The following is a 14,793-nucleotide window of genomic DNA, read 5'->3' as shown; positions in this document are numbered from 1 at the left end:
TTCTATCAAGGCATCAATATATTGCATTTTATATTCTGTTGTTGTGACCTTTATTTAACCAATGCTTTTAACTACCATCCTTTTTCACAACCCCAGACCAGCTTGCTTTCAATTCCAGTACTAGAAAGTCTGTCTTTAACATAACCTTTAACATAGCCCCAGAGTGATAGCACACAATTTGATGGACGTATTAAGTTCTAGTTTTCATGGATTTGTAAAATATTTCAAAATTCCCACACCTGCCCTACCTTTTCCCACCTCCATATTAAATTAGCTATCTGGGAATGTTGCAAAATCTTCCAGGAAAGTCATAGTAGTCTATTAAGTAGGTAGAGGGGTGCATCCCTCTCTATCTTCTAGTTTCATGTGTGCTGTCCTCTCCAGCACCTGTTGTCATCTGTTTTGAAAATCACGTGCTCTTTCTTACAACTGTTCATATACGCTGACAATATCAATTAAGTAGAGTCCACCATAAGGTGTAAGACTAAGAGGAAATTAAAAAATGAAAATGTAATAATCAATAGAATAATATAATTCTCAGTTTTTAAAGCATGAAAATGTCTTTTGTTACTTTAAAAATGCATTCTTTTTGTTTAGATCTATATTGTATTTTTATGTATAATGTATAAAAGCATTTGAGAAAATTTGGAATATTTTTACAAGTATGTTTCTTATTCCAGTAAATGAATATGTGAATTTTATTCTAAATTCTGTAATCCTATTTATTAATCAAAAATGATATTTCAGTAAAAGCATCTTCTTTATTTACCTGATGTGGATTTTAAAATTCATATGTATGTAGGTATATGTATGTATTTATCTGTCTATCTTGTGGTCCCAGATTAATGTGTTAATATTAAATTCAGTGATAAAAATTTCTATACATTGAATTACAAATATGATAAATGTAAAAATGCAAATAAGTAACCGAAGGGAAAAGTTTTTTCTTCATTAAATAAATTCTCAACATATCAGAATTTCCTCCTAAAAGTTGTGGCCCAAAAAGATGAAAATGGGTGTGTGGTGCAGGTTACAAGAAATATTCAATGGATGTACAACTGCTCTGTGCCTGAAACATTGCTGCACTGAGTTCAAGTCCACAGCAAACAGCATCTGGCGTCAAGTCTAAAGAAAGGCTATGAATGGGTCAATGAATTTGTGACATATGGATCAACTGATCAAAATCCCTCCCCAAACTGAGGGCACAGCAGTCCTATGAAAAAACTACATACCTCAAACAATATTGTAACCTTCCCCAATAGATGAAGTCTGACTCAGTTTTCTTAACCAACTCTTTTACATGCTCAGTGTAGAAGGCATGAGCACTTTGTGTACCTCAAATGTGAAACAGTCATTTAATTTTGCATTTTTAGTGAGAAAAGACACCCCAGGGGCCATAAATTTAATCTGTATATACCACTCCTATTGACATCATGGATTCAAAATCACTACTTAATAAATATCTTCAGATTCTTAATGGATGAGCCATGTAGTCCTGAATCAGGCATCAGCTGATAGCCATTACACAGTTTTACCCATTTGCTTTGTGACTTAGTGGAAGTTAGAAGAACTCCTATAACGGACAATTATGTGATAATAAACCTATGAGTAAATTTTTTTCAGCCCTCATCTCCATAATGGTTGGCTTTTGTTTTGAAACATGGAACAACCTTTATAAATATTTTATCCTAATAAGAACTGTCAATAAATGACAGATACAATTATTACCCATGCAGATTATTATCCATAGATATTATCCATACTGTTACCTAATCCTGTACAGATACTTCCTGATAAACCTTCCCTGTAACATTAATAATTTCATATTTCTCTATCCAAGTAATGTCTTATAGCAAACCCATTGCCTGCGAGATGTTTTAATGTTTCTCACTGTCACAGGAAATTAAAAGTTAAAAGTGAGACTGTCAGAGGGAGCAAAGTATGATATTAAACATGCTGCATCTTCAGTATTCTTGCTCACAAGCCAACAAAGATTGGGGAACCACCACACTATCATATTTGTATCTTTCTTTGCACTAATCAAGCCCAGTCTTTCATTTTTTCCATATACCTAAAGATATTTATTGTTTGAGATATGTTTTCTGTGATGTTTTGAAAGATTGCAACTAGCATCTGAACTTGGTACTCGCATGACAGTAAACCAGCAGACCATATATAACAGCATTGTTGATTTTTATTGTTAGTCAACATCCCATCTTAAGCAATGGAATATTTTACAAGTCCTTTTTGGTTGCCATTGTGCATTAGGAAGATGTTTTCACAGTGCTATGCATAATTATATCTCAGTCTTGAGTGCTTACAATTAATTTAGAGGCCATCAGTATGTCTGAGTAGAGCAAATTACCCTTCCAGTATGCCTTCCTAATCTTTTTTTTTTTTAGAACAAATTGTATCTGCTGGTTGTCTACTGTTAAATGAGTAACATTCAGTATTTGCAATTCCTTTCAACTGAAATAATCAGTTTGTTCCAGTATGTTGTTTATGAGTTCCCCAGTGATATTTATTTAGAAGTAATAGCTATCTGCCAAGGTCCTAAGGTACAGACTAATGACTAAGAAAGGGTTAAAAAAGTATTTTTTAATTTGTTGACAATGCAACACAGAAAGGAAAAGAAAATACACACAAGAGAAGCTATCAGAAGGGAATTGCTTGCCAGGCAAGTATATAGCCTCACTCCTATGTTGTGCATAGAGCTGGGTTCAGTACACCGCAGATGTATCTTTCTGACTATATAGAACATTTGAAAGAAGGAAAGTTTGTGTATATATGTATATATATGTTTGTGTAAAACTAATGGGAGATTTTATTTCTTGAAGAATGTTTAAACCCTGTTACAACTTCCCTCACTTGTAAAGACTAAGGCATTTTGAGAGCATTTAGGTAGAACCTGCTGGGTGTTAGTGATGTGCCTCCCTCGGGGCGACACCCGTGCCCCTGGGCGCCCCTCTCTGAGGGAGAAAGGAAGCCAGCCTCCACTGAGGGGCGGCCCTGAGGAGGTGCCACGCCCCTGCGGCGCAGCTGCGGCGCCACCTGCCGGCTGGAAGGCATGCCACTGTCCCGCGCAGCCCGGCTTCCCTGCTGACCCGGATTACCCCCCGTGAGCCCGCGCTACACCAGCCAGGGCAGAAGGAGGGAGAGAGAACGGTGCCCAGGGTACACACGGTGATCCTGCCCTTTTCCTGTTCCTTCTTTGAAACGGGAATAGTAACTTATCCCTCCGTCCCTCACTCAAGGACCCTTATGATGTTATTATCATTGCTTTTCAGTTCAAATCCTGAGCGCGGTGAGCATTAGTTCTCCTTGGCTTTGCATGGGGAATAGTACCTTGTGTGCTGTTCATCTTGCATCATGCTGTATCTGTCCTGGGCACCCAACAGGGGGCACATTGCCATATTGGTTTACTGCGACATACTAGCTACTTCTAGAAACTGTGCCTTGTAGCCAAGAGAAAATCCTCTGTAAAATGTCTCCTTATGGCCTGTTATTTGTCTTCTGGTGTCTCTACTGAAGAGAGGTAGTTTGAGGTCAGGGCAGTATAAAGCCTTGTCCACAGCTCAATTTTCCTCTGGCTCAAGAGTGTAGAGAGAGGCTGATGAGAAGGGAAGGTGCCATGGCAACTGCAGGGGCAAAAAAGACATCGAGGCCTGGTGCCAGGCTCTGTGTGCGTGATGGCTCCTGTGGGCAGCGGGCTCATGAATTAGTGAAGTAATGAATTAGCAAATTCACTTGTTAGACTAGTCTGTACAAAGGGGATTGAGCCCTTGTTTGATTTGATGGTTGGGGTTTTTTTAACCTAATGAGCTCATGAAATAAAGTTTGATTTACAGAGTAATCTGTCATGTAAATTTGAGAGATTCAAGTGGACTGTGACAGTGTGAGATGGCTGCCATGAGCAGTGGGCTCTGTGGGTGATATGGCTTCTGTGGAAAGAGGGCTCTGGTGCTCACAGTGCAGTCAAGTGGGACAGAAAAGACAGAGGGAGATCCTTCCCTCCATCAACTTCTGTCGCTCCCTTCCCTACTCTGCACCATCTCATCCTCTTCCTCTCTTGCCAGCTCTGGCGCTCAGGAATTACATTGGAATAGGACTTGCAGTGGCTTCCCAAAGGTTCAGATGAATCTTAGAACCAGTGCAAGGGAAATGGCGGGGAGGTGGGACCACCCTTTCTGTGGCAATGAGCCACTGGATCAGCTGCATCAGCCAACTGTTCCCATATAGTCCACATAGGTCTGGTGGAAAAGGATCTTAAGTTCCAGCAATGAAAAAACACTTGACATAGCCATATGACACAAATTACACCATTACATCGGTAGAGTACAAGTTGATACCACAGTAATTCAGCAGCTCAGAAAAGGGAGATAGTTAAGAAGTGTTCAATATGAGCATCTGCCACTTCTTTGATGACTTTTTTCCTGTTGTTTATCTACTGTCTTTATCGTGAAATGGATGCCAAGCAACCTAAATTATAAATCTGTATTTTGACAGCCTAGGAATACTGTCACTTCTATCAAGATTCCTTTTATGCTTATTTATCACATTTTTCAGCATTCAAGTACATCTATCCTTTCCTTTCAACTTCTTGAATTAGCACTACTTTTTAAAAGGCAGCTTTTATTCTTTATAGGGTTTTTATTTTTGTGCAACTCAAACTCTTGGGCATATGATCGTGCATTCTTATTAACCTATAGACACTTTCCGTACTGACTAGTTTATTTGCAGCCATCTCATGCTTTTCTAGGTTATAAATGTTAACAACATTAGATGCTTGGGATATGTATCTAAGACCAAAAACATTCTTTTCCTGCTGTAGCTTTTACTCTTCTCCTACAGTCTATTATTTGGTATATGCAGCCTACTTCTGATTTCATTCAAGTTTTTAAGAACTGTAAATACATCATCTTCAATGGAATTACATTGTTTTTCACCACTTGTGGTGGGTTGACCCTGGCTGGAGGCCAGGTGCCCACCAAAGCCACTCTAACACTCCCCCTCCTCAGCTGGACAGGGGAGAGAAAATATAACAAAGGGCTTGTGGGTCAAGCTAAGGACAGGAGAGATCACTCAACCAATTACCGTCATGGGCAAAACAGACTCAACTTGGGGAAAATAAATTTAATTTATTGCCAATCAACCAGAGTAGGGTAATGAGAAATAAAACCAAATCTCAAAACACCTTCCCTCCACTCCTCCCTTCTTCCCGGGCACAACTTCACTCCTGGATTCTCTACCTAGCCCCCACAGCGGTGCAGGGGGATGGGGAATGGGGGTTATGGTCAGTTCATCACATGTTGTCTCTGCCACTTCATCCTCCTCAGGGGCAGGACTCCTCACACTCTTCCCCTGCTCCAGCGTGGGGTCCCTCCCATGGGAGACAGTCCTCCACAAACTTCTCCAACGTGGGTCCTTCCCATGGGCTGCAGTTCTTCACAAACTGCTCCAGCATGGGTCCCTTCCACGGCATGCAGTCCTTCAGGAGCACACTGCTCCAGCGTAGGTCCCCCTGTGGGGTCACAAGTCCTGCCAGAAAACCTGCTCCAGCGTGGGCTCATCGGGGGGGTACAGTTTCTTTCATGTTCCTTTGTTGTCCTATGTACCTGAAGAAGCCCTTCTTGTTATTTTTTATGTCCCTAGCCAAGTTTAGCTCCAGCTGTGTCTTGGCTTTCCTGACCCCCTCCCTGCACTTCCAGGCCATATCCCTATAATGTCCCCAGGATGTGTATCCCTGCTTCCACTGCCTATGCATTTTGGTTTTGTGTTTTAGTTTGGCTAAGAGGTCTTCACTTAGTCAAGCTGGCCTCCTGCCTCCCCTGCCTGTCTTCTTGCATGTCAGGATTGAGAGGTCTTTATATATCTCACAGCTCTCATTTGCTCCTTTATTTCTGAGGGCAGTTGCCCAAGGGATCCTGTGCACTAGCGCCCTAAACAGCTGAAAGTTTGCCTTTCTGAGGTTTAGGGTCCTGACTATACTTTTTACCCATCCTGTACCCCTCAAGATTGAGAAGTCTACCAGGGCATGATTGATGCAGTGCAGGCTACCTTCAATCTTGACCTCTCCAATAAGTTCTTCTGCATTACTGAGCAACAGGTCCAGCAGTGCCTCTCCTCTGGTCGGGCTCTCCACCTGTACTAGGAAGTTGTCCTCAACACACTTCAGTAGTTTCCTGGTCTGCTTGCAGTTCACTGTCCCCCTATCAGGATCAGGGCCTGTGAGTGTGATGCTTCCTGCAGTTGAAGAAAGAACTCTTCATCAACCTCCTCTCCTTGATTGGGTGGCCTGTAGTAGACACCAACCACAAAGTTTCTTTTGTTGGCTTGGTCTCTAATTTTCACCCATAAGCTCTTGACCTGTGCATTGCTGTTCTTCAAAGATAGCTCTGTGCAATCAATCCTGGTTTTGGCATAAAGGGCAACTCCCCCACCTCTCCTTCCTTGCCTGTCCCTTCTGAATAGTTTATAGCCAACAATCACAGCACTCCAATTGTGCAAATCATCCCACCAAGTTTCTGTGATGGCAATCAGGTCATATTTTTCTATCTGGGCAGTGGCTACCAAGTCCTCCTGCTTGTTACCCATGCTATATGCATTGGTATTGTGAGAGACTGGAAGAGATAATGTCTCAAACATTATGGTGGGGCAATTTCTGCATAGCAACGAAATCTGCATAACAATGAACCCTGCATAGCAAGGAACCACAGATGAAAAGAAGCCGATCAGTGCAGATCAGCACAGGACATCAGCAACAGGATGGGGAGGGCATGCCAGAGGGTGCACAGCTCCATGTTCTGATATGCTGAGCAGGACAGCTCACCATACATGGCCAAAGATCAAACAATGGTCACGTCTGCAGGGAAGAAGTTACTCCCCAAACAACCCCCAAGCCCACTGACCCATTTCCCTAAGGTTCTGAAAGCACAAACCTGTGCATGACACCTAATTAGCCTAATGAGTTCGAGTGCCCACCCAAAGGAGTGGCAAGGATGATAAAAGGACACAAACTGAAGCCCCATGAGCGTGCACCCACTGGAACTGGACCCCTCGGCTGACTGAACCAATGCTGGACCCAGGACTGGTGAAATCTTTCTCTTTCCCTTTTTTCTCTCTCTGTCTTGTTCTCTCTTTCTCTTTCCTTTTCCATAATCCCTACACCTCATCCCTTTAGACATAAAACCGTTGACCAAGTCTGGGATTAAGAGTGGATCTAGCTGCCCCTAGGCTCCTCTCTGAGAAGGAGTCTAGAAAGCAAGGGGGTCCACTCTGAACCTCGTGACTCAATGGGAGGGATCTCCTTATTCCCTGAATTGAGGTACACGGTTACCACGGGTTACATGGGTTACTGAGGTAGTTTCATGCCAATTCCTGTTGAGAGAAACCCTGCCACCTACTCTTATGCCTCCCAAGTTCAGTTTGCTTTTGCCATGAATAAAATGTTTAACTGTTTGTTTAGTGTTGTTTCACCTTAATTTAGCCGGAGGGAAATCTGAACTCAACACGACTCCCTGGTCTGTCCAGCCCAGGTCGTGACAGGTATAGAGGCAGTTCAGCTGGGCTATCAGTCACATCACCTTTTTAGAGGAGGTTTCCCTAATTCCCTTGAGGCAATTCACAGGTGTTTTCCTGTTGCTTCCTAATGTATCAGCAGATCCTGGCTCTTCTCTAGTGCTTAGAACACTATCCCCTTCCTCCGCTAAACCTAGATTAAAGCTCTGTTTATAAATCCAGCCAGTTTATTGCTCAGGACACTCTTGCCCCACTTGGTCAGTTGAGCCCTGTCAGCTGTTAACACGCCTGTTTTCTCGAAGGTACGCCTGAGATTGTAGAAGCTGAGACCTTGAGCATCGCACCAGCTATGCAGTCAGTCATTCACCTATTCAGTTCATCTCCTTTTTCTCAAACCCCCTTCTCCGACTGGGATGATAGAGGAGAACACCACCTGTGTTCGCAATCTCTTTAACATAGTTCTGAGGGACATAAAGTCTCTTCTGATATTTCTGAGTTGCCTTGTTGCAGCATCATTCGACCCTACTTGAAATAGTAGGAATGGGTGACAGTCCACAGGCTTTACCAGGTTCGGCAGCCTCACCATGTGTCACCACTCAGCTTCTTTTCACCTGTGGTTCCTTGCTATGCGGGGTTTGTTGTTATGTAGAGTTTGTCCTTATGCAGAACTTGCCCCACCACAATGTTTGAGACATTAACTCTTTCAGTCTCTCACACCATGACATCACGGATGCAACCTATACAGCGCTCCTCTTTAAGACTCTGTGGTAGGTTGACCCTGGCTGGAGGCCAGGTGCCCACCAAAGCCACTCTAACACTCCCCCTCCTCAGCTGGACAGGGGAGAGAAAATATAACAAAGGGCTTGTGGGTTGAGATAAGGACAGGAGAGATCACTCACCAATTACTGTCATGGGCAAAACAGACTCAACTTGGGGAAAATTACCTCAATTTATTGCCATTCAACCAGAGTAGGGTAATGAGAAATAAAACCAAATCTCAAAACACCTTCCCTCCACCCCTCCCTTCTTCCCGGGCACAGCTTCACTCCTGGATTCTCTACCTACCCCCCACAGCGGTGCAGGGGGATGGGGAATGGGGGTTATGGTCAGTTCATCACATGTTGTCTCTGCCACTTCATCCTCCTCAGGGGCAGGACTCCTCACACTCTTCCCCTGCTCCAGCGTGGGGTCCCTCCCACAGGAGACAGTCCTCCACAAACTTCTCCAACGTGGGTCCTTCCCATGGGCTGCAGTTCTTCACGAACTGCTCCAGCATGGGTCCTTTCCACGGTGTGCAGTCCTTCAGGAGCACACTGCTCCAGCGTGGGTCCCCCTGTGGGGTCACAAGTCCTGCCAGAAAACCTGCTCCAGTGTGGGCTCCTCTCTCCACAGATCCGCAGGTCCTACCAGGAACCTGCTCCAGCGCGGGCTTCCCATGGGGTCACAGCCTCCTTCAGGCACCCACTTGCTCCAGCGTGGGGTCCTCCATGGGCTGCAGGTGGATATCTGCTCCACTGTGGACCTCCATGGGCTGCAGGGGGACAGCCTGCCTCACCATGGTCTTCACCATGGGCTGCAGGGGAATCTCTGTTCTGGCACCTGGAGCACCTCCTCCCCCTCCTTCTTCACTGACCTTGGTGTCTGCAGGGATGTTTCTCTCACATGTTCTCACTCCTCTCTCCGTCTGCAGTTTCTGTGTGCCCCGCAACTTTTTTTCCTTCTTAAATATGTTATCACAGAGGCGTTACCACTATTGCTGATTGGCTCGGCCTTGGCCGGCGGTGGGTCCATCTTAGAGCTGGCTGGTATTGGCTCTGTTGGACATAGAGGAAGCTTCTAGCAGCTTCTTACAGAAGCCACCCCTGTAACCCCCCCGCTACCAAAACCTTGCCACACAAACCCAATACACCGGGCACTGGTCGGCGATTGGTAAGGAATTGCATTGTGCATCACTTGTTTTGTATATTCCAATTCTTTTATTATTATTATTGTCACTTTATTATTGTTATTATCAGTATTAGTTTCTTCCTTTCTCTTCTATTAAACTGTTCTTATCTCAACCCATGAGTTTTACCGTTTTTTCAGTTCTTTCCCCTATCCCACTTGGGGGGGGGAGTGAGCGAGCAGCTGCATGGTGCTTCGTTGCTGGCTGGGGTTAAACCACAACATTCAGACATAATTTCTAATGGCAACAGCGATACTTCAGACTCAAAGCTACAAGTCGTAGTTTTCTCAGAATCTGGTAGTTGCCGAAAAAGAAGGAACAATGACATGAGTTATACATGTTAAATTCTTTGCATCTGCAGAGAGGCAAAGTCTATGGGAATAGATGATATCTTTTAATAAAATAACTGTTATGCACATAATTGAAATATGAAGTTTTGGGCTCACATAGTTTTTGGCATGCTGCTGATTATAAAGACATAAAAAGAATTTAAAGACAAAAAATATAGGGCTTAACATATGCCAAATGAAGTTGTCAGTAGTTGGTTCACAAAAGCAAATACATGCTGTGCTCTTAAATCTTTACACCAGATTCAAGACAAAAAAAACAACTGATACAGCAACTTCACTACTGCCTGCATTACCTGTTTTACCCATAATTTACACATCAGAGCATCAAATTAATAAAAAGATAAACAGTCAAGAGCTTATTAAAACAATGAAAAGTGAATAAAAATTTTGACTCTGTATTGGGTTTGGTGGCAAGGTTTTGGTAGTAGGGGGGCTACAGGGGTGGCTTCTGTGAGAAGCTGCTAGAAGCTTCCTCTATGTCCAACAGAGCCAATACCAGCCGGCTCCAAGACGGACCCACCACCGGCCAAGGCCGAGCCAATCAGCTTGAATTACTTCATATGCTGCCAATATCTTGTCCTGGTTTCAGCTGGGGTAGAGTTAATTGTCTTCCTAATAGCTGGTACAGCGCTATGTTTTGAGTTCAGTATGAGAAGAATGTTGATAACACTGATGTTTTCAGTTGTTGCTAAGTAATGTTTAGTCTAAAGTCAAGGATTTTTCAGCTTCTCATGCCCAGCCAGCGAGAAAGCTGGAGGGGCATAAGAAGGTGGGAGGGGACACAGCCAGGGCAGCTGACCCAAAGTGGCCAACAGGGTATTCCATACCATGTGACGTCACATCTAGTATATAAACTGAGGGGACTGGGGGTGGGGGGGAATCGCCGCTCAGGGACTAACTGGGTGTCGATCAGCAGGTGGTGAGCAATTGCCCTGCGCATCATTTGTACATTCCAATCCTTTTATTATTACTGTTGTCATTTTATTAGTGTTATCATTATCGTTATTAGTTTCTTCTTTTCTGTTCTATTAAACTGTTCTTATCTCAACCCAGGAGTTTTACTTCTTTTCCCGATTTTCTCCCCCATCCCACTGGGTGGGGGGGGAGTGAGTGAGCGGCTGTGTGGTGCTTAGTTGCTGGCTGGGGTTAAACCACGACAGTCCTTTTTGGTGCCCAACATGGGGCACGAAGGGTTGAGATAACGACAAACATGACCAGAGCTGGTTAAAACAAATTTGTTACAAGTATTCATTACATTGGTCTAATACTTGTTGGTCACTATGTTGTTTTAAGTGTTCTTAGAGTTGTGACACTCGTTCTTAGAGTTCTGTTATGTATCACCTCGCTTGCTGTATGTAGTCCCTTTTCTGCTGCTTATCATCCGTGGGAGGTGGATTAAGGTTTTTGCTTTGATGTATTGTGTAACACTGGTTTATGGTATGATAAAGTCATCGGTTGTGGGATTAATCCGGTATTTGCACTCAGCGTTGTCATCACCTCTATATTTCGGGAGCCATCTGTGGGAAAATATTAATAATTACACCATATACCTTTCCTCCTCAGAGAGCCAGTCTATGGGTGGGGTCCCTTTCTTCCCCTTTCCCTTCTCCTTCAGTCCAGTTACAATGGCATTTGGGAACTTTTTGAAAAATTTGAATACTCTTGGGATGTTGGGACCAGCACGGTCCTAGCCCTACTGCTAGGAATTAGCATGATCCTGAATGTGGTTCAGCTCTTGTTTAAGGTTAAACAACTACTTAAGAAGATCACCCAGAGTTCTGCCCCGAGGCTGGAAAATTATGAGTGGCAGGGTGTGTGGGGTAGTATGGGCAAGTACCTAGAACAGCAGGCACCTCCAGTGTTTTGGAAATTCACCTCTGAACAAGTGCAGAATCCGGAAGAACTAGTAAAATATTTGGAAAAGGTATGCTGTTGCCCTGGCAACTCCAGGCAGATACAGATTACAGCAATGTGCTGAGGCCTGGCCCATGCCTATAGAGTCCTGTTGAACACTATTCAGTACCCTCAAGGGGAAGAGAAGGTCTCTGGATCTAACAACAAAATGATGAGCACTGCAGCTACCCAAACCTCGGCAAGCAGTACTGCAACTGAACCAGTGGACCAACCCGTGCCAGTATCAGTTGCCCCCATACAGAAGAAATATACAAAAATTCAGTTCGCTTAGTGAAGGATGAAAGTGAACCAGAGTCATAACAGGAACAGGAGGAAGAGGCAGAACCAGAAGTAATCACCCGATCCCTATCCATGAGTGAGGTGTGGGGATATGCAAAAAGATTTCAGCTGTTGTATAGGTGAGCACATTATCACCTGGCTGCTCTGATGCTGGGACAATGGGGCTAGTAGCCTGGAATTAGAGGGTAGGTAAGCCAAGAAGCTGGGATTGCTTTCCAGAGAAGGGGGCATTGACAAGGCAATTGGGAAAGGGACACAAGCCATCAGCCTCTGGAGGTGACTCCTGTCAAGCGTGAAGGAAAGGTACCCCTTCAAGGAAGATGTTATATGTCAACCAGGCAAGTGGACCACCATGGAGAGAGGTATCCAATATCTGAGAGAATTAGCCGTGCTAGAGATGATTCATTATGACTTGGACAAACCACAATTACTCAAAGATCCAGATGAAGCCCCATGCACATGACCCATGTGGCGGAAGTTTGTATGGAGCGCACCATCGTCCTATGCCAACTCACTGGCGATACTGACCTGGAAAGACAAAGAGGCTGGCCAACTCCAGCAATACGAAGAAAATCTCTCTTCCTACCTACAAGCCTGCATCTCAGCTGTGGAGAAGCTGTCCCAGGATGTCCAGCAATTCAAAGAGGATATGTCCTACTCGCCACCTGCACAGAGAAGTATCTCAGCTATTAGGAGTGAGCGTTCCTCTGCCCAAGAGACAGAATATAGAAGGTACACACCGCAAGGTGCCCTGTGGTTTTACCTATGTGATCACGGAGAGGACATGAGGAAATGGGACGGAAAACCTACCTCAGTCCTAAATGCACGGGTATGTGAGCTGCGAGGAAAAACCACCACAAAAGGGGATTCTACCAGGAAAAATGCCGCTCCAGTTTCCAAACAGAGTAGAAGGGCTGATTTTATTTCCGATCCTCTTGAAGGGAATTCTGAGCCAATTTTACGAGAAGTGAATACTGAATACTCTGACCAGAATTAGAGGGGCCCTGCCTCCAGCCAAGTGGAGGAAAGGGATAACCAGGTCTATTGGACTGTGGATTCGATGGCCTGGCACGTCAGACCCACAGGAGTATAAGGCTCTAGCAGACACCGGCGCACAGTGCACTCTAATGCCATCAAGTTATAAAGGGGCAGAACCCATCTGTATTTCTGGTGTGACAGGGGGATCCCAAGAGTTAACTGTATTGGAAGCTGAAGTAAGCCTAACTGGAAATGAATGGCAGAAACACCCCATTGTGACTGGTCCAGAGGCTCCGTGTATCCTTGGCATAGACTATCTCAGGAGAGGGTATTTCAAGGACCCAAAGGGGTATCGATGGGCTTTTGGTATAGCTGCCTTGGAGACAGAGGGCACTGAACAGCTGTCTACCCTGCCTGGTCTCTCTCAAGACCCTTCGATTGTAGGGTTGCTTAGGGTTGAAGAACAAGTGCCAATTGCTACCACAACAGTGCACTGGTGGAAATATCACACCAACCGAGACTCTCTGATTCCCATCCACAAGTTGATTCGTCGACTGGAGAGCCAAGGGGTGATCAGCAAGACTCGCTCACCCTTTAATAGTCCCATATGGCCAGTGCGGAAGTCTAAAGGGGAGTGGAGACTAACAGTAGGCTATCGTGGCCTGAATGAAGTTACGCCACCGCTGAGTGCTGCCGTTCCAGATATGCTAGAACTTCAATATGAACTAGAGTCAAAGGCAGCCACGTAGTACACCACAATTCACAACTGACATTGCTAATGCGTTTTTCTCAATCCCTCTGGCAGCAGAGTGCCGTCCACAGTTTGCCTTTACTTGGAGGGGCATCCAGGACACCTGGAATCAACTGCCCGAGGGGTGGAAACACAGCCCCACCATTTGCCATGGACTAATCCAGACTGCACTGGAAAAGGGTGAAGTTCTGGAAGACCTGCAATACATTGATGACATCATCGTATGGGGCAACACGGCAGAAGAAGTCTTTGAGAAAGGGAAGAAAATAATCCAAATCCTTCTGAAAGCCGGTTTTGCCATAAAAGAAAGTAAGGTCAAGGGACTTGCACAGGACATCCAGTTCTTAGGAGTAAAATGGCAAGATGGACGCCGTCAGATCCCAATGGACGTGATCAACAAAATAGCAGCTATGCCTCCACCAACGAATGAAAAGGAAACACAGGCCTTCTTAGGTGTCATGGGTTTTTGGAGAATGCACACTCCAAATTACAGTCTGATTGTAAGCCCTCTCTATCAAGTGACCCGGAAGAAGACTGATTTTAAATGGGGCCCTGAACAACAACAAGCCTTTGAACAAATTAAATGGGAGATTGTTCATGCAGTAGCCCTTGAGCTAGTCTGGGCAGGACAAGATGTTAAAAATGTGCTCTATACTGCAGCCGGGGAGAATGGCCCTACCTGGAGCCTCTGGCAGAAAGCACCTGGGGAGACCTGAGGCTGACCCCTGGGGTTTTGGAGTCAGGGATAGAGAGGATCCGAGGCCCACTATACTCCAACTGAAAAATGGATTGTTGTGGTTTAACCCCAGCCAGCAACTAAGCACCACGCAGCCGCTCACTCACTCCCCCCCACCCAGTGGGATGGGGGAGAAAATCGGGAAAAGAAGTAAAACTCATGGGTTAAGATAAAAACGTTTTAATAGAACAGAAAAGAAGAAACTAATAATGATAATGATAACAATAATACAATGACAATAATTATTAATAGCTTCCCACAGATGGCTCCCAAAGTATAGAGGTGATGACAATGCTGAGTGCAAATACTGGATTAGTCCCAT

The sequence above is a fragment of the Haliaeetus albicilla genome, chromosome W, assembly GCF_947461875.1.
Source record: "Haliaeetus albicilla chromosome W, bHalAlb1.1, whole genome shotgun sequence".
NCBI classification, from domain to species: domain Eukaryota; kingdom Metazoa; phylum Chordata; class Aves; order Accipitriformes; family Accipitridae; genus Haliaeetus; species Haliaeetus albicilla.
The sequence above is the reverse complement of the archived record's forward strand: the minus strand, read 5'-3'. Positions refer to the sequence as shown.